The sequence below is a fragment of the Schistocerca serialis genome, chromosome 5, assembly GCF_023864345.2.
Source record: "Schistocerca serialis cubense isolate TAMUIC-IGC-003099 chromosome 5, iqSchSeri2.2, whole genome shotgun sequence".
Classification (NCBI taxonomy): domain Eukaryota; kingdom Metazoa; phylum Arthropoda; class Insecta; order Orthoptera; family Acrididae; genus Schistocerca; species Schistocerca serialis.
Window position 1 is genome coordinate 46,829,654 of NC_064642.1, and position 24,365 is coordinate 46,854,018.

General features: G+C 42.5%; 1 non-coding gene across 1 annotated transcript; it reads right to left on the reverse strand.

Moving 5' to 3' along the window:
- Positions 1-23,947: 23,947 nt before the first annotated feature.
- Trnas-aga (transfer RNA serine (anticodon AGA)) lies at positions 23,948-24,022 on the reverse strand. The gene has a single exon. It is a non-coding gene; the product is annotated as a tRNA-Ser (tRNA).
- Positions 24,023-24,365: the final 343 nt, after the last annotated feature.

A 24,365-nucleotide genomic window follows, 5' to 3' on the forward strand; every position in this document is an offset into this window, starting at 1 on the left:
AAAGCGGTTCAGAAAATACTTCAGGGTAATAGTGAGGCAAAAATAAATTCCGACTCCCAGTTTGACACAGAGAAGGGTTTATATTATCATTACCTTTTCCCAAAGACGTGATACCCGCTTTCTGTAACTGGCAAAATTCTGAAAAGGAAATGAGTTGTAATTTTAATAAACATGACGCATGGCGCCATGAAGAATATCTCTGGAAGACACTAAAACATTCGCGTTATTCGGCTAAAAATACCAGGAGGGCTGCCAAGTTGCTGACGTGAAGGTTGAATTTCCCACGGACTGTTACGGCACGGCCATTATAACTCGGAAGCTGCTGACGTCATTCACGTCCGTGGAACGGCACTCTGCGCAGGACGAACGAGCAACAAACTGAAATCGGACGCCGGTGAGTGATTGCTAGAGTTCCGGGTAAGCCGTCCCGCAGTTCAGTGTTAACGCCTGTCATCGTTTGTTAACCCTCTGTTCCACCCATGGCCCTCGCCATCCGCTCCGCCACCGCAGTTTAACTCGCCCTCTTTCACACCCGCATCCCGTCATACGGTAAATATGGAAATGTCGTGTGGCTAGGGCCTCCCGTCGGGTAGACCGTTCGCCTGGTGCAGGTCTTTTGATTTGACGCCACTTCGGCGACCTGCGCGTCGATGGGGATGAAATGGTGATGATTAGGACAACACAACACCCAGTCCCTGAGCGGAGAAAATCTCCGACCCAGCCGAGAATCGAACCCGGGCCCTTAGGATTGACAGTCTGTCACGCTGACCTCTCAGCCACCAGGGCGGACGTCATACGGTAAACGATCCTACCGTACACGACGTTTATGGCCAGTTTCTTTAGCATTAGAGAATACTGTCATACGCTGACGAGCCAAAATATTATGACCACCTGCGTAATAGCTTGTCTGTCCGTCTTTGGAACGACATACATCACTGATATGCGTATCAGGGCTCCGACAGTTTGTTGTTAGGTTTGTGGTGGTATATGGCGTTAGATGTCTACGTACATATCACGTAATCGCGTAAATAATGGACCGCTGATTTGCGTAGGGGGTTATGGCGCCCGATAGCGACTCGGATGGGTTCCGTAGGACTTATATTGAAACATCCCCTTAGAAAAATTTATAAATGACAGTGCTGGAAAACCTCTACGTTATTTGATTTTAAAACAGCTGAGCAAAACTGAACGTATTCAGACATTTCTCTTTTTACTTATTCAGATCAACACTAAACTGACACACAATATAGACACGGGCAGTTATACTGCTGAAAGATGAAATCGCCATCGGGGAAGACATCAGGCATGAAGGTGCGCAGGTGATTCTGTCAGCTTGCCTTGGATTACTACCAAAGCTCGCTTGTAAGCGAAGGAGAACGTCTCCCATAGCATAGTACTGTTCCCACGATCCTGCTTCCTTGGCGTGCTGCACGTTTCGAGCCGCCGTTCTCCTCGATGACGGCGTTTCTGGAGACGACCATCGATCTATTATAGCAAAGACGTCTCTCGCCCGAAGAGCTGACACGTTTCCATTGATAGACGGTCGAATCCTGGTGGTCCCGTGCCGACTGCAATCGCAACTGACGATGTCGTTGGTCGACATGTGAACACGTAGGAGTCGTCTGTTGTGCAACTCCATGTTCAACAATGTACGTTGATTGATGTGCACTGAAACACTTGTCCAAGCACCAGCATTACGCTCTTTCGGCAGAGATGCGACAGATCACCTTCTGTCCTACTTTACAGAATAGAGAAGCCTCCGAACCCCACATTATGTGTAGTCTTGTGAACGTCCAACCATTTAGCGCCATTCACTGACCTTGTACCTCTTTCCCAAGACCCTCACGACAACAGGACGTGAATATTCGACCAGCTTCGCCGTTTTCGAGATACTCGTTCACAGGCTCTACGTAATACTAATCTGCCCTTTGTCAAAGTCGCCTTTATAAATATATCAATAGATTTCACCTTTTACAACCCACATCTTCGCTTGGGTGGTCCCCCGTACGTGTCTGCTCCGCTTACACTTTCGTTACCGCGTCACGTGCGCGCAACCAGGCGGCATCCAACGCCGCGATGGATCACTGTACTTGCAGCCGTTATTCCTCATTTTTTTTGTCAGTTATGTTTATAATGTAAGTAAGAACTAATCCGTCTTCATTCAGTTACAAAATAAGGATTGGTTCTTACCTGGAAGATAAACATAATTACGAGGGGCATTCAGTTAGTAAGCAAAACATATTTTCTCGGCCATTTTCCTTTCAAAAGATGCGGCATTTGTTTTGGGACGTCGACGGATATTCCCGCTTCAGCCCCTGTAGTTTCGTGAAGTTCCGATGGGTGGCAACGCTATATGTGGCCTTCAAAATGGCGTCTGTAACTTAGGTGGGTTCAAAGCAAGGATTGTCATTGAGTTCCCTTTGGCAGAAAACCAGGATACCGCAATTATTCATACGCGCTTGCAGAATGTCTGCGAAGACCTGTCATAACAGAGGTCGCGCAAATGTGTAGGTTCTCCAGAGTGCCGGCCAGGCGTACACAGGCGTGACTCTTACGTGTCAGGACGTTCGGACACTCTCATTCGAGGTGATCGACGGATCACAAACACCTCGCTGCTCAACTGGACGTCTCTGTTGGTATTGCTGATACAGTGGTCCACCAGTTGCGGTACTCAAAGGTGTGTGCGTGTGGGGTTCCCCTACGCGTAACAGAAGACCATAAAGAGCAACGAAGCACCATGTGTGCAATGAAGGAAGCAGTACGAGGATGGTGTAGAGGTTACTGGTGCAGCAAGACGTTGCCTCCGACGTCGACCATTAGAATGGTACTATACAGGCCCACAGATTCTCCTGTAATGTGGCCTCAGTCTGTCGCATTGAGCGGAGATTATATTGAAAAATATGGTTTTGTAGCAAAAAGAGTGAGGAATAATGTGGAGTATTGGAATCATGAATAAAACCAACCCGCTTTCAGAGAAAAGTGTGTTGCATTACTTATTGAACGAGTTGCTTGTTAATTGAACTCAACAGACAGGCGTGAATGGAAGTCAATAATCGAGCAGCCCAGGGGTTGTCAAACTTTTTCCGTCGCGCCCCCCCCCCCCCCCCACCCTCTGAAACATAAATTATTTTCCTCCCACCCCTAGTTTTCTTTGCTTCTTCAGGACTTCCTATTCGTGACACGAAAACAGCCCACGATATTCGCTCACACTTCAGAAAGACGTAAGATAATTTTTTTTTGTAACGGAGGAGTTTATTTTGTAGATATTCCAAGAAGGAAAAAGATGGCGGTCGGAAGGAAAGGATGCAGGGGACTCGAAAAAAGAAAAAAATAATTGATCAGTGGGCAACTGGCAGACTGCAAAATCAAAGATTCAATCCTCGATCGGTAATGGAAAATATTTTACTTATCGTTATTTTAATCTCTGTCAATGATTCGTACTCGTATACGTCAAAAATGCCAAGTTGTATCGTGGTTAGATTTCCATGTTAAGCTGTATTAGGTCTTCCTGAAACTGGCTAAGTAAACCAGTTCGAAGGTCGGACAAAGGCAAGAGCGTTCCACATCGAACAGTATCAGTGTCATGAAACAAACCTTGGCCTTGAGAACACTTTTAACTTTTGCCATGACGGTTTTTTTTTTAGGCAGCTTCCGACGCGATGTTGCTGTTCCCACTGTCTTTACTAGGCGCTTGCTATACTTGACAACTCTTTTCGTGCCACCGTCTGTTCGTTGAACAGTAGGTAACAGTTTGCTTTCATATCCTCCTGTTTGGCTTTCGCTTTTCTTCCACTAATGTGTTTAGCAGACCAAGTATTCCCAAGAATTCCGTATGCCGTCACGACGCCCGATAGCTATGCAGCAATACACAATTTTCCCGCTTTGAAAAGTCTGTTAATCTCCGACAAAACTTTAAATTAACACCACCACACTCATTGCACAAGTAGTGGTGCTTAAGAACACTTCCAGAGGTGTTAAAGAACAAGTAGAAAAGTAAAGAGGAAAAAAGAAGGCCCAACACATTCCAAATTACTTCGAAAACAAACACTATGGCAGAAAATAGGCAGATGTAACCTCTGTGTTCAGACAAAATGGTTATAGGGCACTTGAAATAAAGTGAGCTCTCCTTGAAAAAACACAGATTTAAGCCTAATCAAGCAACACAACAAGATCATCACACGATGTCCTTTCCTGTCGCATGACCTAACTGTTAATGATGCTGAGTTGCTCTCCGAAACAGCATCCCATACGAGCCAAACCCGTTGCGTCTTTACCTGTAGTTACTCTCCCTGAGGTATTTGGGCTGTGCGGAACTGTCTAAAAGGAATAGCTTGATGGAGTCACAGGTTCGAACCTTCTTTTTTTTTGTAACCATATATATTTATTTAAATATATTAACAACGATACATTAAAAAAAAGACATTTTATTCTATTAATCTATTATATTCCTAGTGTTGGTTAATATTACTGTCATTTTGTATGTTTTCGTTTTTATATTTTCCTTTTTCGTTTTTCTCTTATTGTTGTTCCTTAAACCCTTTTACATAGCCATTTGTCTATTTTTTTTTTTTTTTTTTTTTTTTTTTTTTTTTTTTTTTTTTTTTTGAGGGGGTAGACACTGCAGGACAGGCATAACAGTTTATGTTTGCCATCGATGCATTGGTTTTGAGTTTATGTTTCTGTATGTGATGTACTTGTGATGCCACAGGCACATTGTGTACTCTGGTTTGATCTCTTCCTCTACTTTACACTGTTAAGTGGGACAGTATCAGGGAAACGTCACCATGATAGGTGGAGCAGAAGTGGAAGAAACCTTTTTTTTTTACATATACTACAGAATATACCTAAATTGAAGAAGAGAGAAAATTTTGTCATATTACGTAAGAGAAGCAGAAAGGATAGTGTGAGTAATCAATAGAATTTTATAGACACAAAGAAAAGGAAATCATTAAAAAAATATATCTAATAATAATAATGAGAAGTTGGCACTTTCCACTAAGAACCGGGAACGTCTGCTTTCAGCACCGCAGCTGAAATGAAATGAAATGATCGTGTGGTATTTTTGACTGGGTGGCCCCATGCGGGGAAATGCGGCCGCCGTATTGCAAGTCCAGTTTAGTTGACGCCACTTCGGCGACTTGCGAATCAATGATGATGAAAGACACATAACACCCAGTCATCACGACGTAGAGAAAATCCATGGCCCCGCCGGGAATCGAACCCGGGATCCCGTGCGCGGTAAGCGAGAACGCTACCGCAAGACCACGAGCTGCGGACAGCACCGCAGCTAATTTGCTGCAAATAATAATCTGTACCTGTGATCCTGCTGTCAAATAGTCTATGCATTGGCTACAACTGCGAGTTAGTTAAATACACAGAAACATAAAATAAAAATGAATAACTTATTAAAAAGGGTTCTATTCTAACGTCTGTAATTGATGTAGACGACACAGAAATACGAGAGTTGGAACTTTAATAGTGGCAACTATTTATCTACAGCTCGTACAAAATAGATAAGTGTTTCAATGTTTTACTGACCTTCAAAGTAGTCACCAGCATTGTGTATATAACCCGTTGCCAGCGGTGTGGAAGTCGTAGGATACTCTTAGCAGTGCCAGTTGTGTTGACAGTTCGAGCGGTGCGGTCTACTGCGCGACGAATTTGTAGCAGTTCTGAAGCGAATGCCGTGAAGTGTTTCCTTCAGTTTAGAAATCGAGTTGAGCTCACGAGGGCTTAAGTCAGGCGAGTGCAGTCAAACAAATCAGTAACAGTTTTCACTGTACGTGCTTGATCATTTTCCTGCAAAATGATGGTCAGGTCCTATAGGAAGTGTCATCACTTCTAAGCTGGTCGTAGGTTGTGTTACAAAAATGAACAGCACAGATACAGAAGTGATGACGCTTTCTGTAGCACCTGACCATCATTTTGCAGGACAATGCTCAAGCACGTACAGTGCAAGCTGTTACTGATTTGTTTGGCTGATGGGGCTGCTAAGCGCTATACCACCTACTGCACTCCCCTGACTTAAGCCCTCGTGAGTTCAACTCGATTTCTAAACTGAAGGAAACACTTCAATAGACCGCGTCGCTACAACTGTCAACACAACTGGCACTGCTAAGAGTATCCTACGACTTCCACATCACTGGCAACGGGTTATACACAATGCTGGTGACTACTTTGAAGGTCAGCAAAACTTTGAAACACGTATCAATTTTGTACGAGCTGTAAATAAATAGTTGCCACTATTAAAGTTCCAACCCTTGTATATCGTCCTTAAGCTCTACAGAGATGATTTGATTTAAAGTGACCACTTCCTGAGCTAAACGAATATATTACAACAATATTTAAACAAAGAAATGTCATAAACAAGCGGTTACACTCAGATCAATTACAGTAAACATGAGTAATAGTTGGTTCATAAATAAATAAGCCAGCATTATTGTGCAAATGTGCTCACGATAAATGACGACAGACGGTCCTTATGTGTCGTTTAAACAGTTATTTATGCGTTCTTGACAGAAGCGTCTTTTGATGCTATTTTAAATCATGTGTCCGCTAACACATGCGATTGACCTATTATAAATTAGCACAGTTTTTTAATACCACTTGCAACCAACTTACGAATAAAGTTACTGGCAAAATAGTAAACTGTTCATTAAATAACTACACAACTTTCTGTCGAAGTTCAGAGAGTCTTGACTTAGCCATCTTTAAGAATGTCTGACACTCCGTCGTTTCCTGCAACATTAACTGTTGGACAACGGCCATGCGCGACAGCTGTCCAAATTCCCAGCTTTGACGTATACCTGTTTCCGGTAATGCTGTTTGCCTCTTCACCTGTCTGGCCGAAAAGCAACTAGACAGGCAACCCATGGCGTAGCAACTTCGAGTGAAATTGGACCAATCATCAACAGCTACAGGATTAAAACCGTCTTTCGGCCACCCCATAAAATCAAAGAGATTTTGCGTTCTGTGAAAGAGTCATGACTTCACAGTTCCAGGCATTTGCAATATTCGATATGAATGTAGCTTCGTGGAGCAGTCTACTAGAAAGGATCCGTGATGCTATAAAAGACTTCAGCGACAGATCCAACATAATCTGCTGTTGCCGAGTACAGCCCTATGGAGACGCATGAGTTTTTGTTCGAGGAGAAACGGATTCAGGCACACGCTTCAGACCACTGGAAGTCAGTTAGAGAAGCTGTGTAATTAAAATGTGTGTCAACAACTTCAAAGTAAGCACTCAACACCAAGAAGAAGCTTAAGAATCTGTCCTGTATTATACGTCGTGATAGAAACTAGGATGTTGGTAGTGACGCTTCGTCTCCGACGCCAATTTAATCTCTGTTCGCAGTGGTTATTATCTGTGTTATTCTGTTACTTTCCTGTCCAAGACAACGGCGGATATTATGCAAAGATCGGATTTTCGTAGAGATTTAATGCGACAAGCGCAGCAAGAATAACTAATAAAGCGAGATACATAAGGATGTATCCGCCAGCCGTTGTGGCCGAGAGGTTCTAGGCGCTTCAGTCTGGGACCGCACTGCTGCTACGGTCGCAGGTTCCAATCCTGCCTCGGGGATGGATGTGTGTGCTGTCCTTAGGTTAGTTAGGCTTAAGTAGGGAAGTCTAGGGGACTGATGACCTCATTTGTTAAGTCCCCATAGTGCTCAGAGCCATTTGAACCATTTTTGAAGGATTTATCAGTACCAGGATATTCTATTGCTCGTGTATTTCCCTCACCTGTGACATTATGACTTTAACGCTGTTGAGAAGGTAGTATTTTTATGAAACTAAATGGACTTACTAACTTTGTCTCACCATCTTTGTCTGTAATTTGTTATTTGAGAGTAGCAAGAACAGTAAAAGAATTCCAGCATTTTTCAATATGGCACTTCGGTACCGGTCGATTTGTTACCACAACCAAATTTTCTCCTTTCACATTCACTCGCTTCGCCTACTCATAACCAGACTGTCATCTTACAGGCTAACGTAGACCTCGCGTTGCGCTACAGATCAATGTGTCACCACAACCAAGATTTCTGGGGGGCCGGGATAGTGGAGGGGGTTTCTAATACGTAACTTTAGACACACTTGCGATACGTCTGACAGATTCCTCACCATTTTCAGACTGCTCAGCTTTAAAAGGTATGTAGGGGTTTAACAGCTCGTCGACGGCGCTGTCATTAGCGACTGAACACAGCCTAGAATTCGACAAGATGGCGAAGAAGATCGGCAGTCATTTTCAAAGGAATCATCCACTTATTTGCCCTTCGTTAATTCAGAGAAACCACGGAAAACCTAAAATTCCATGGCTGGACGGACTCCCATATGCGAGTAGAGCGCTTTAACCGCCGCGTTACATCGTTCTGACAACTCCAACCGGAGAAAAGTAACATTGCCTGCGATCGAGTATTTCAGCCTACATCACATTACCTGTATATCGGTGGAACTTAATAAAATAATGATGCTGTGTGGATTGCTTATTGCTTAGGCAGTTTTCTGACCATGATTCATAACAGACGTTTGTCTTTGTTTCAGGTACGGCCACCTAGTGCTTACTGCAGCGGCTGGTGATCGGTGGGAGGTGAGCTACAGTCCGCGCTGCGCTTCGTGATTGGGTTGATTCACCGTTGCAAGGCGACCGTTGGCAGAGTCAGCGTGAGTGGACGACCAACTTATTCGTTCTAAGAACAATGTTTAACGACACGATGGTGAGAACACTTTGTAATATTGACTCTGTAAGCTTCCGGTCATCATTTTCTCAGTAAGACGGACATTTTAGGCATTATTGGAAGCTATACAAACTTTGTAAGCTTCCACTCTCACCCGATCAATGTATCGCGGACATTATCTGTCGCAGATATATTCAAGGTTATTGAAATTAATTTAGTTATGGGATGTAGATCTGACATACATTAAACACGGCAAGATCTGTGAGCGTGTGCGTAGTACCTACCTCTTTCGATATAAATATAGTTTGAGTTATTAAAACCAGTCATTATATGGAAATCTTGTCTTAAGCGTATTTGTTTTATTCGTATCAAAAGCCGGCGAATGCTGGTTTACAAATCACTTGTCAATGTGGACGGCACTCTTGGTGCTTCGACATCTTCTGCGAAGGGTGAAAAGAATGAAGTAAGAGGAGTAGGTAAAACTACTCAATTTGTTCTTATTCATGGACCTACTTTATTTTGTGGTGCGAAGTTAAATTTTTCGTTAATGAAAGTTTCTTCTTCTTCCAGTTTGGGTAACGGATGGATAATTGTAGCTTTCGTTGCTTGTAACAATGCAGGAAGAGCAGGTTTGGAATCCTTTGAAACTAGGGAAATCCTAGCTTACCGTACTATACCTGTTTCTGGCTAATTTAAAATCATAGTTACCATCAGGCGTCTGCTACTGTAAAATTACCGGATGATCCTTTCAATACAAAACATCTTTTGGGATGTCCTGAAGTACAATGTAAATTAACAGTATGTAGCACCAGACGTATTACACGTTTTTTTCGTAAATCGTCATCTGCGTTTTTTTTGTGTTTGGCTACGTGATGTGTGGTATCAACGAAGACGCACGGGTGGTTTACGACGATAGAGGAGAGAGCCATGTGGTTAGATGTTGAACACCATAGGCGACACCATTTTAGAGCTTTTTATATTTTGACGACTATGTGGAGATGCATCTTGGAAGACACGGCTGCAACAAGGGAAGTAGCCACGATGTTTTAATTTTATTATCATTTTTATTGTGCCTGGTACATGTTCCATTTTAGCGAGTTTTAACTGGTTCTTTTACTTTTTATTATTCTGATGATGGAAGCTTGACTTCCGAAACGCGTAAATCTTAGTGTTTTACACTATAAACAAGCGGTTGAGCCGATATATTTTTTAACATTATCATCAGTTGTGGTTCTGTGATACGTAATACGTGATACTTACCGATTAAAAATATTTGTGCTTATGAATATCGCGTACAATATACCCTGTGACGGTTGTTATTTCTTTTCACAGACTTTTACGTTGTTCGTATCAGAGATTGTGGTATAAAATATTTGATGATGCTTTCACCCTAACCATTTTTCAGTTGTTAGGAACTTTCTTCGTCTTCTGCGGCTTTTGTGTTCTTAGCCCTTCAGTTTACTCCTGCAAAATTTCACAAAAGCTGTCTTCATAGAAATCTTACTGTGTTTTGCATTCAGCGCTGTTTTTCATGTTCCTTGTGAGTGGTCAAATAGCAATCGCAGTTTTTTTAAATTATATAGAGTCACTGACTGTTGCCACCAAGTGTAATTCCGAAAGTATGAAAGGAGCTGAAAAGTTTGTGGGACAAAAGTTGCATGGGACAACGGGGGCCATAATATGTCCTTGGTTTTTTGTTGCTAGGTGGCGTCGCTTCAGAAATATGAAGGTCAACGTTTTTTTTTTTTTTTTTTTTTTTTTTTTTTTTTTTTTTTTTTTTTTTTTAAATGGGATGGTACGGTTTGGTATTTATTTTCTGATAGCGGCTATCTAGACGAATCCAATGATGTGTAACAGTAAGGTCTTTGAAGGTCACAAAGGTGGCATGAACGTCCATTTACAGAATGTGTTCGACGTGATGACCATTGGTATCAATGCAGTGCTGCAATCTTCTTATCACGGATTGAGTGGTATTGATTATCACATCGGCACTTATCGAAGCACATGCTATAGCAATTCTCCCTCGCATATCTCCAGGTGTTGTTGGAACGTCTTTATAAACAACATCTTTTACGTAGCCCCACAAGAAAAAATCCAGATGGCACGTCAGATGGATACGCCGTATTCGGCGAATATTTACTATTTGCACGATATACGAGAGAGAATTGTCAGAGCATGTGCTTCGATAACTGCCGAAGTGATAAGAAATACCACTCAGTCCATGATAAGAAGATTGCAGCACTGCATTGATACCAATGGCCATCGCTTCGAACACATTCTGTAAATAGACGTTCGTGCCATCTTTGTAACCTTTGTTGACCTTCAAAGACCTTACTGTTACACATGATTGGATTCGTCTAGATAACCGCTATCAGAAAATAAGTACCAAACTATAGCATCCCATTTAAAAAATCAAAGATGACCCTCATATCTCTGACGCGACCCCACCTAGCAACAAAATACCATCGTCATATTGTGGCCCACGGTGTCCCATGCAACATTTGTCCCACAAACGGTTCAGCTACTATCGTACTTTCGGATTTATTCTAGGTGGCAATACTTAGTGACTCACCCTATATATGGAGTGATTCAGCTGCTCCTACCGTTTTTCTTTTATGCAACCCGCAGTGTTAATCCTAGCTTCAAAAGTCACGCCTGAAATTTTCACATTATCTCGCTTGCCACGCGTAAATTATTGGTCCTAGAAAAAACAATGAACAGGGCATTTATTTTAGGAATTTAATGCAGTGAGACTTTATACTGGGATACGTTTTCACTGGACGCCACGATTTTCGAGTCAAGAAATGCGTACGAAAGTGACCTGCAAACGCACCTCCAGGGCACACTCGATGCCTCACCAATGAGGATTCCTAGCATGTTGTTCATGGCACTCCCTCCTACCACTGTACAAAAATTTCAGACGAACTATCGCCGATATTCAACGTCTTTTGGTCTCCACTGATTGGGCTGTTACGCCACCAGCATAGTCGGCTCTTTCGTTAACATTATTAATTGAAACGTGCCCGTGGTGGTAGTGAAAGAAAAACGACTTCTGTAAATGTTAAGCTAAAACTAATCACGTTGACACTTAGCCCCAAACCCAACCCTTACAAGCACAGTAGTTACGTAGTCAGAACGCCTGAAGAATGCGACGTTTTAATTCTTATTTTACGCTGCTAAAATCCACAAAACTGGTACATAAAATTTACACGAGCAGCAACTTTACAATTTGTAAGTGCTCGACTAATATTTTGGCGTAACACTGCAAGTCAGTGGAGAGAGAGAGAGAGAGAGAGAGAGAGAGAGAGAGAGAGAGAGTGGGTTGGGTTGTTTGGGTGACGAGACCACACATCGCGGTCATCGGTCTCATGGGAACAAGCAAGGATGGGGAAGGAAGTCGGCCGTGCCCTTTTCATAGGAACCATCCAGGCATTTCCCTGAAGCGATTTAGGGAAATCACGGAAAATCAGGATGGCTGGACGCGGGATTGAACAGTCTTCCAGTATGCTAACCACTGCGGGAGAGAGAGAATCAAGGGGATGTGGAGGGGAGGACATTTAAGATGAGGTAGGATCATATGTCCATGGTTAATTTGTGCTGTGTCTTTTATTTTTTAAAAGTGGCAGGTAGCTTGGTTAGTGTAATGAGCTGCGAGCTGGTTTTTCTTTTATTGTTTCACGTGTGTAGTAGCGTTTTTTGAAGGGTGAGGTGTCTCTTGTACTTGGTCCTTATGCTTTCCATATGTGTATCTCTTGCGGTAATTTTGTATTGGTGTAAGTGATAAGCAAAAGTTGATTGATTTTATCTGTATTTCCGTACTTGTACATGATTTTTATGTGTGGTGTTATATGTTCTCCCAGATTGCTCTATAAATCTTCCATCATATGTATTACATTCTTAATTGATGGAAACATGCTTTCTGATATAAATCTGGTTTTCCGCTCTTATTGTTTGGGAAATATGTATGATCGGAATTGTTGGTTCGGTTAGCTATCTTCATACTTTTTGCCTCGTCCAGTTTTGGACTATTTTAGTAATTAATGCTTTCGTTTAGCTTGTATTATGTATGCAGACATATCTGAAAATCAGTAAGGCGTGCTGGAATATACTGTGACGCGTAGCTACATCAACACAAATATGTGTAATACCTCCACGGTGTTTCATCGTGGACGGTTCATTATTTACAGTCGGGCAACCATAAAATCCGTTGCAGGGCTTTTTAAGGCCAGAATCAACTGAGACGGCAGGTTTTTATTTGCTCAGAGGACCACTTGTTTGCCAGCCCTGTTCTGTGGCTGGCAGTTTCCATCGGCTGCCGGGGTAACTGTTACACAGGGACGGTTAATTTAGCAACTCGTTCCGGGGCCCTGCAACAGGTAATGAGGAGTTAGTGTCCAGTAAGCCCCGCCAGGTGGCTTGAAAACTCTCTCTGCCCGCTTGCGTGCATTCGTTCCGCCGGCACGTACGACTCTGAAACCGTGCCCGAGGAAGCCCTTTGTAAACCTCCCTTGCTGCTGAGTTGCGGCCCGCGAATACCATTGAAGTAACCCTACATTTTCGCGCTCCTGTGTTTATCGTTACTACTTTTTTTACCCTCCCTTCGTTTCTTTTTGTGTCGTCCATTGATCTTGATTTCTTAACCTGCCTTTACCACATACGACCCATAGGTTGGTTGAAATTGATTCGGTATACTGCCAGTGATGTACAGGGCTATTACAAATGATTGAAGCGATTTCATAAATTCACTGTAGCTCCATTCATTGACATATCGTCACGACACACTACAGATACGTAAAAAAACTCATAAAGTTTTGTTCGGCTGAAGCCGCACTTCAGGTTTCTGCCGCCAGTGCGCTCGAGAGCGCAGTGAGACAAAATGGCGACAGGAGCCGAGAAAGCGTATGTCGTGCTTGAAATGCACTCACATCAGTCAGTCATAACAGTGCAACGACACTTCAGGACCAAGTTCAACAAAGATCCACCAACTGCTAACTCCATTCGGCGATGGTATGCGCAGTTTAGAGTTTCTGGATGCCTTTGTAAGGGGAAATCAACGGGTCGGCCTGCAGTGAGCGAAGAAACGGTTGAACGCGTGCGGGCAAGTTTCACGCATAGTGATGTGAAAGATTCAGTGTTTAAACCTCCTCTACCAAGAAACGTGCCAGAACTGCGAGCTCGCATCAACAATGCTTTCGAACTCATTGATGGGGACATGCTGCGCCGAGTGTGGGAGGAACTTGATTATCGGCTTGATGTCTGCCGAATCACTAAAGGGGCACATATCGAACATTTGTGAATGGCTAAAAAAACTTTTTGAGTTTTTGTATGTGTGTGCAAAGCATTGTGAAAATATCTCGAATAATAAAGTTATTGTAGAGCTGTTAAATCGCTTCAATCATTTGTAATAACCCTGTATAACAGGTAGTAGGGAGAATGGAACATATCTCTACATTTCTATGGAAATGTTAACTGCTGAATATTGTGACGATCTTGTGGGCAAATGATAAAACAGTACTCGAGAAGAGGTCTGGATTTGAAGGAAGAATGTCACAATTCTTCGAGTCACAACACTTGACGGTAGAAACTGAAAGAATTGGAGAGAGAAACGTATATAGATATTTTGTAAACGTCGAGGCGTTGTTCTTCCGGAATGGCATCTACTCAGTAGGTAGATAAACTAGTTGCCGAAAAGAGGACTACGCCGAAAAACGACGGTCGGTGTGGCCGAGCGGTTCTAGGCGCTTCAGTCTGGAACCACGCGACCGACACGGTCGCAGGTTCGAATCCTGCCTCGGGCGCGGATGTGTGTGATGTCCTTAGGTTAGTTAGGTTTAAGTAGTTCTAAGTTCTAGGGAACTGATGACCTCAGATGTTAAGTCCCTGTTATATATATATATATATATATATATATATATAATTTATGAGCATGATTCTTTCTCCTAGGGATATTATCTTTACTCATCACATTTACTTACGTGCATAAGTAAATATGATACGAGTTCTTGAAGGACCGCTGTTATTCATGTATCAACTTTGAACGTGATGACTAAAATATAGTTGCCGTTAACTGAATTGAATGTAATTTTGTTAATTTCTATTTATTGATTGCAAAGCAAGGCTCGAGAGGATTGCGATTGTTGCCGTGGAGCGGCCAACATAAAATTTACTGAACTCATGGAATCTGTGTCGTTTAAAAAATGAACTTTAACGTTAAATTAAATATTTGTTGCAATTAAGAAAGGTTCTTATAATGAAATCTCTCGCATATACAGTTACTGTTAACACTTTGAAAAATAAATTAATACTTCGGCGCGTAATGGCCGACTGGAGGCGGCATCGGAAGATGAGCTTCCCGCAGCTCCAATTACTGAAAAAATGCTTATTAAAAATAATTAGCCGCTGCCACCATTTGAGGTGACAACTATTACAAAGAAATTCATTTTGTGATAACAATAGTTAGTTTATTTTAGCAGAATACAGAATAACTTACATAAAATATGTATAGCCGCTCAATGGCTGCCTTCCGTATCGCGAAACAAAACAGTGTGTATACCTTAACGTACGTCCGTCCTCCTCGGCCGTACAATCGCGTCTGTTAGCGATCCGATTTTATTTTCATAGACATGTTTTAATTAAAGATGCTACTTGTAAATTATCGCTGAATATCAGATTTTTTCAAGAACATTAACTGTATCTTTTATATTAATTATGTTCATGAAATACGATAAGTGTTTACAAGTAACTTTTAGTTCACCCTTAACACTTCACAATATTGTTCTCTGCTTACAACCGATAAAAATGTCAATATTTATGTGACGTACCGTCACATCCCATAGTGCTCAGAGCCATTTGAGCCGAAAAAGAAAGAATCTATGACTACCATGCCTCGAAATTTCACATTTCTCCACACATCTTCTGTTTTCAGCAGAAGTTGCACGTACCGCCATCACGGCAGTCCGCTGTCAAGACTTCCTCGTCCTTTACGGAGTTCGGACAGCAATTTTGTATCATCGTAATGCTCGCTTGATAATATGCATTTCGTTCGGCGTGACGCTGTTGTAACTGTGTGATATTATACTCAGATATGGTTAGTGCACTTGGCAGCGGCCTGTAAAGGAGACTTGTTTTGTAATGAATCGGTGTACGAAAGGGGTTGGATGTACGAGCTACAAAGACACTGAGTTTTGCTTGAAATCAGAAAATGGTTCAAATGGCTCTGAGCACTATGGGACTTAACATCTTAGGTCATCAGTCGCCTAGAACTTAGAACTACTTAAACCTAACTAACCTTAGGACATCACACGCATCCATGCCCGAGGCAGGATTCGAACCTGCGACCGTAGCAGTCCCGCAGTTCCGGGCTGAAGCGCCTAGAACCGCACGGCCACCGCGGCCGGCTTGAAATCAGAAATAAAATTGTTTAGACCTCTACATCTGTTCCACAAGCCATCTTAATCGTACAGCTGGCGAAGGTACTTCGGATATCGCTATCATCTCTCCCCTTCCTACCTCCCCACATTTTTCGCTGTTCCGTCTGAGAAGAGTGTCTGCGAATAAAACGTGCCGCCAAACTTACGTAAAAAGTAAATTTTTTCTGATTTTTCTCATCGTGGTGACTCCGCGCGACATATGTGGGAGAAAGTACTACGTTTTATGCGATTTTTCTTGGAAACTCACATCCTTGGAACTTCAACAGTAAACTTCTCCGTGTAGGTCTTCCTTATTGCACCTTCTACTGGAGTTCGCTGACATTCTCCATAATGCACTGGGGCTTACCAAACGACCTCGTGGTGTAAACCCACTAAGCCGATTTAATCAGGATCTCAGATTGACGATTAGTAGTCAATAACTGGACGAACAAATGTTTTATATGCGATGAATTAAGTTTTGAAACGACCCCTTTGAAAATTAAAAATGACTGTGCTACTAAACTTCTACGTTATTTGATTTTCCAACAGCTGAGCAAAACTGAGCGTACTCAGGCATTTCTCTCTTTACTTATTCTGATCATCAATAAACTGATACACAGTACTTTTTTCTAGCGCAACGCAATCTGACTTTCAATAATCCCTACAAAAGCATGGCCCTGACTAACAATAACCTATACCTTTCATGAATCACTTACCTCACAAAAATCTTCGTTACTCGAACTACCGCAATACAGCGAGCGCCAATACTGCAGCTAAATAAAAGATTCTAACTACTGAAGGCGCTAACTACTGACAGGCATAGTCAGCAATGAAAGATTTTTATAAAGAACAAACAATGTTTTTACCATAATAATGTTCAAAAGTCATCACATATCTATCAATTCATGACATCCATCTTTACAAATTTCCTTTTTCTGGCGGACACACGTCCAGAACGTCCGTTTATAGTCACCTCTCACATCTTTGGCATCTCTCTGCTGCCCATGCAGCTGCAACACGATACCACAGTTTATCAAGAGTACTGACTGGCGTATTGTGACGAGCCAGTTGCTCGGTCACCATTGACCAGACGTTTTCAGTTGGTGAGAGATCTGGAAAATGTGCTGGCCAGGGCAGCAGTCGAACATTTTCTGTATCCAGAAAGGCCCGTACAGGACCTGTAACATGCGGTCGTGCATTATCCTGCTGAAATGTATGGTTTCGCAGGCTGGTCCCGGCGGAGGTTCGAGTCCTCCCTCGGGCATGGGTGTATGTGTGTTTGTCCTTAGGATAATTTAGGTTAAGTAGTGTGTAAGCTTAGGGTCTGATGACCTTAGCAGTTAAGTCCCATAAAATTTCACACACACAATAAACCTGATGTAAAAATTACACCACGTATTCCTCCGCGTTTGCTTGAATCTGGTTGGACTTCGTTTCACGTGGAGCGAAGCTAAGCTGTGTCCAGTACAGTCAAGTACGACCATAAGGATAAGTTTTGCGCTGTGTTACACGCACACAGAGAGACTGATAATGCAGAAACGACGGCTTTATCGGTGCGTTTAACTTGGGCAGCACTGGCCAGCCAGCTGGTTCAGCTAATGTGCAACCATGTGAGCAGTTGCAGTTCAGACGGCCGGCCGCTGTGGGAGAGCGGTTCTAGGCGCTTCAGTCTGGAACCGCGCGACCGCTACGGTCGCAGGTTCGAATCCTGCCTCGGGAATGGATGTGTGTGATGTCCTTAGGTTAGTTAGGTTTAAGTAGTTCTAAGTTCTAGGGGACTCATGACCTCAGATGTTAAGTCCCATGGTGCTCAGAGCCATTTGAACCATTTTTTGCAGTTCAGACGTAAAAGGAGACGAACAGGGAAACAATATAGCTTCCAATGTCGTTTAATTTTTAAAGAGAATGAAATAATATTCGACAAAACTACCAACTTAAACACAAAGTAATTTTTCTTAGAGAGCTATGTGTGATGAAAGGGCATGCTTCAGGGATTTCAACTTATTGTTGAATATTGAAGCCACTGAAGGCATTAATTACAGTCGGTTGTCTGGTAATCTCTTAGCTCCTTCCTTATCCGAATCCGAGAAATACATTTCAGTTCTGGAACTGCCAGCTGCTACCTTGATACAGAGTCGATCAACAACAGAAACCACGAAGCCATCCAGGCACCGCATTTTCTCCTTTTATGCCGTTCTAAATACCCCCAGCGTTCGGCAGTTACATGTGAAAAAGCCGCGTGCGTTAGTTCCAGTTCGTCTAGTCTTGTTATTTCTCAAGACAGATTCCTTAACTTAGCTGCAGATTAGTTCTGTTGGGTTCCTTTTGTAATGGTATATTGCCAAATCTAAAAAGGCAGCGTATGTATGGTGTGGTCGAATCGGTGAAAATGACTGTTTTTTTTTATGTTTCTACGACTTTTATTACTCTGGTTTGTGTGAGAGTACAGCTGTGGTACAAAACAATGGACATAGTCCAAATGAATAACATTTGGTTTATCATTTTTGTCCTAAAAATTAAATTGTTGTGTTTTCTTAATTTAAGCAACCTTTGTTAACATAAGTTCATAAAATATCGATAATTAAGAATTCATATTTGAAATGAAAACAGGAATTTCGCGTGCAGTATGCAATAAGAAAAATGAAGGCCAGAATTATTCATAAAAAATGATGATAAATTTTATAATTACGAGACTTAGGTATTTCAAATTGAACGAAAAAAAAGATGACCAAGGCGAGACTTTAAACAGCGACGCACGAATTGCACCAAATTATCAATCTACTACACTACCGAGTCCGCTATACGATCAGTGTGTATTTGTTACTCAACTTTATCAAATACAAAAATTGTTCAAATGGCTCTGACCACTATGGGACTTAACATCTGAGGTCATCAGTCCCCTAGACCTTAGAACTACTTAAACCTAACTAACCTAAGGACATCACACACATCCATGCCCGAGGCAGGATTCGAACCTGCGACCGTAGCAGTCGCGCGGTTCCGGACTGAGCGCCTAGAACCGCTCGGCCACCTCGGCCGGCTATCAAATACAGCTCCTCAAAAAACTTCAAAGCCGGTTTTTTCTGTATATTTATGAAAAACATTAAGGAAAGCCCATTTCTCGGCAGCGTTCAACCGTCTTCCATACGCATGTTTCACTACGGAGCAGGAGAGCGCGACAATCAGGGCACAACAGTACAGGTGTGTGACTGTACACGATTTTCTGAATGGAAACTACGTAGCGAAAGAGTGATTAAAATAACGTTGATGGGTGTTAATACATTACAATACCTTAAAGTTTCATTTAACGTAACTTGCTAATAATATATCTAATATATAAGAATGACCTACTTTCAAGAGCGTAGCAACACCAGTGTACGCGTGCTACGGCTTCTGACCAATCATTGCATTTGTGTTTGTTTACGTCAGGCTTATTCTTAAGATGAACAAAGTGTCGTATTACTTAGGTATTCTACTTCATGTCGGCCCATACGGAATGCTACAAGGTATTTTACGGTCGTCATTGCTTTCAGCTGGTTTTCGCCAGTTGCATAACCCAACACTAATGGGTGTCATCGGCTATTTGCGCACAACACGCTACACTTACTTACCATCAGTGTCAGCTGCCAGCCCGTGCACCAATGGTTTATCCTCCGAAGGTCTTATTGCGTTTAGCTACTGTCTGCTGGCGTTACAACCTTTCTACAGACAAATTCAACGTTACTATAAATGACCTGAACTACTTTACAGATTTGATGTGCTATATTATTTACATTATGCCACGGGGCTTTGCGCACACCTTGAAAAACTCAAAAAGGTCTTTTTTATGTATTAAAAGTGCCCCATGTCTGCTCCCATACTGATTCTGCAAATATCAAGTCGGTAATCAAGTTCTTTCCACGTTCGGTGCAGCATGTCCGTATCAATCTGTTCAAAAGCACTGCTCATGTGAGCTCGCAGTTTTGGTAGAGCAGCCGGAAACACTGAATCTTTCGTGAATAACTCCACACAAAAGAAACTCGTGGGGTTAGGCAGGGAAGCGTGGAGGGCCTGACATGAATTATTGATCGTCAACCCCACTACGACCCATTCATCGGTTTCTCAGTTTCTGCTTAAGAATTCTCGACATTCGTGATGGAAGTGGGGTGGAGTACCAACCATCCTGTTGGTAGACATTATTCTCTAGTTGTGACATAAGCATGTCCGGTTAAACATTTCTTTTCTCAGAAAAAAGGGACCGTAAACCTTAACCCGTGAGACTACACAAAACACACTAGCTTATAATGACTCTCGAATGTGCTGCACGATAGTGTTGGGATTCTCTGTCCTCCAGATTCCCACGTTGTGCCTGTTAAGTGTGCCATTCAACAAAATAGTGATTCATCACGGAAGATGACTTTCTCACAAAACCCAGGACTTCCATAAGCTGTTGCAACTGTGTCGAAAATTCAAAGCGTCTGACTTCGTCATTGTGATTCAGAACTTGTAGTAAATACAAGCGCTAAGACCACAGCAGTCTCCTGAAGATCATCCAAACGGTCGGTTGTGGTATGTCCGTCTCTCTGCTTGCGCTCTTCGTTGATTTCTATGGTTTACCTTCGAAAGTCGCCTGAACACTTCTTGTACACAGCGAAATCCCTGCACCGCAGAAGTGAAACATGACGGTAGAGGTGGAACGTTTCGTGAACAACCAAACTGGAGACTTCTACAGTACTGCACTGCAGGCCGACCAGTCGATTTCCCCTTGCCGAGGCATCCCGAAGCTTTAATCGACGCATAGCATCGCCGAATGGAGTTTGCTGTTGGTGGATCTTTACGTTGAACTTGGTTTTCTAAAGTGTCACTGCATTGTTACGGCAGAGTAATGTAGAAGCATTTCAAGCACAACATACGCTTTCCCGGCGCCTGTCGCCATCTTGCCTAACTGCTCAGTTCTGCGCTCTCGTGGCATGAACCTGAAGTACAGCTGCAACAGTACAAAACTTCCAAATTTTCTATGTTTGTGTTGTTTTGTGACCGTGTGTCAGATAATATAGCTGCTAGAGTGACGTCACTGCTTCTTGCCGTATCATCTGGTGCCCACTTCCCAGTTGCCCAAATTCCTGAAACGGACAACGGATTTCCGCTGAAGTATTTCCCTCGCCTAGACGCGCTCAGCGGATTCTGCTGTTAAATTAAGCAACGTACACAGTCGTGTCCGATACTGTTGTGTATTCTGTGGCCAAAGAAGACTTCACGCCCTGTCCACTGAGGATACTGGCGTGGAATGCCCGTCACCCCGACTCCGTTGTGAAAGCAAATAACAACAATCTCCGCTTTAATGTACCTAACCGACATCGATGCTGCGTCTAACGAAAAGTAGTAATATCAGCTTTGGTGCGGACCTTTTTGGTGGAACGTGTGTCTAATTCCACGCCATATTTATGCCTGTGATTTCTAAAAATACCGTACTGACTAGAAATTACTGACTACTGGCTTTTAGCCCTACAGCCATTAACCCTCAAAGCCACAATTCCGTTGCCGCTTGTACTCAGCTTGTTGCGACGGATTTTTTATATCACCATTTGATAAATCATATGTAGGAGACGCACATTATTCCACATTTAAAAACTACGCCTATGCCCAAAGCGCACTTTCAACCCGCAATCTCAGCTCTGCTAGAGAACGGCGCGTTCCAACAACTTACGACTGCGTTAATTAAGTAACTTGAATTGTTTTTGCGTCCTACGTACATACTATATAAGAAGCGTTTGTCTGGTGTTTTACACATAAATTCTTCTTCAGTAAGTTAAACGACTGTGTTTAATATGGTCCTTGTTTCCACCTCTAGCGAAGATTGCGCCAATAAACATTCTAAAATGAAGCATGATTGTAAAGTTCATTCTGAGTGAATTGTCTAGCAGCAGTGTTTACTTACATGAGTGTCGTGCGGAAAAAAAGGGTTGTTTGACTCTGCCTTCTTGCTGCTTCATCTGCCGTTCACTTTGGAAATTTATTAAGATTCATACTTCATATTTTAAGTGACCTACAGTTCTGTGTACGTTCCGCCAAATTCCACAAAAAAATCTACAACAAAAGATTATACCTTGACGCAGTATTCCTAATTTTCAAACCTATATCAGTGTTGGATCTCTAGTTAAGAGCTTCAGCACTCAGGGGTTGCACTAGAATACCATTTGTAAACTGACAGTTTTATTGTACATCTGTAAACTTGTGCAGTGGAATGACATTCACCACATTACTTGCGTAAAATGTCACATTGCTTATGAAAAGGTGCTACCCGCTGTGTTTCTATTTCGTTATGTCACACAGCCTTGTCTTGGCAAGGAGACTCACATTTTTGCTACGATTATCAGGAAAGGGAAGTTAAGAAACGCAGAAAAATATGTAAGGTGCATGTTTAGCATATTTTCAGTTGCTATTTCACGCCGTCATTCTCGACGAAACTCATTCATTTTGTGAGTCTGGATAAGTTTTTCCCCATGTATTCTCAATCTAAAACGCCATTGTGGAGTTCTGCCACTGGAGAAAAGATCTCTGTTAACAGATATTTCACTCGTAACGTTTCGGCGTGATGTAAGGTTTTAATGCGAAAGATACAGATCATGAGTTCACTGCTCTGTCTTGTTTCTTTACTCGAATGACAGTCTTACTTCCGCACCTCACGCTGACGACTGGCAGAAACTCTCGGTGGCTAACGGTGGAATTTTGAGTTTTCCAGCTGACACTCGCTGCCCACAAGGCACGTGGCCGGTGAGTCATCTGCGCAGTCGTGGCTGTTGGGGCGGGGGGGGGGGGGGGGGATGGTGGGGGAAAGCAGGAAGTAAATGTTGGTCGCTAGCGTGTCAGCGGGAGCGGACGTTCACTGCTGGGCGTTGATGTACGCAAACCGCTTGTATAGGAAACACATTTGGTGGCTGCACCACCGAAACGTGATTCAGTGTAAAGGCACATGACGATGAAGAAGGCACACTCTTTGAAACCCTCGGTCCAATTAACGCTAAAGAGAGAAGTAAAGGACGACCCAGCCACTTAGGAAGGACCCTAGGATCTCTAAAACGCGGTAGGGAAGATGAAAACCGGAGAAAGTTGGGTGAGATGACGAAGAGGCTACAATGGTGAATTTCAAAAGTCACGTTATTTTTGCCGCTAATGGGAGCTCCTGTACCTAAAGCATCAGAGACTTCTGCGGCTAGTTACATGTGTAAAACCCAAACGTTCCATCTTGGAATCTGTGTAATTATCATCAAAGCATAGCGTTTGTGGCGTAAATGTCTGTACTTTTATCACTGATATTAGAGCAGTAATCCTCAAAATCGCCGACTGATAGATAATTCTTGTTTCCCAATAAGGTAATTTCCTGGAATATTGCTTGAATTAAAAATGTCAACATTTGTTTTGTAAATAACACCGCCTATTCTTGCTACAGCTGTGATTTATATTTTACAGACGCGTTTCGGCTTTTTTTACTCTAAGGCATCTCCAGTGAGATAGTTTGTTGGCATCTGCGTTTCCTCTCATTTGGTCCTCGAGGTCGCACTGCCACTTCATTTCCGAAACATAAGCACATTTTTATATTCCTAACCTTTTCCTTCACACTGTTCACCATCTTTATCCTTATTTTCGTGGTGCACTATTACTCTTTTGCCACTAGTTGTAGATATTTGTTCGTGCTTTTGAAGACGTAAATATTGTGAGGTTATTATCTTAAAAAAAGGCGAAACGCGTCTCGGAGAAATAAATTACAGTTGCAGTAAGAAAAGGCGGTTTTATTTACAAAACAAATATTTGTTTCCAGAATGAGATTTTCACTCTGCAGCGGAGTCTGCGCTCATATGAAACTTCCTGGCAGATTAAAACTGTGTGCCCGACCGAGACTCGAACTCGGGACCTTTGCCTTTCTAGGGCAAGTGCTCTACCATCTGAGCTACCGAAGCACGACCCATGCACCATACTCACAGCTGTACTTCTGCCAGTATCTCGTCTCCTACCTTCCAACAGCCGTACCATAATTCCTATCACCTTTTACTCCTATAGAAAAGGTACGATAAGAGATAATGTCTCCGTCATAGTACGATTCCAATCCTAATAATGGCTTATCACCACCTCGTACTATAGCAACTGTTAACCAAGAATTGCCAGTAACAACCTCGGTAGTAGTACAGGAAAAATTAATCCTGCATCCTACAAATGTGATAGGACCACTCAGAAGCTCTTCTTGAACAACATTATTAGGAACAAAACCGAAAGTGTCCACGGGACTTTGGAAGGTAGGAGACGA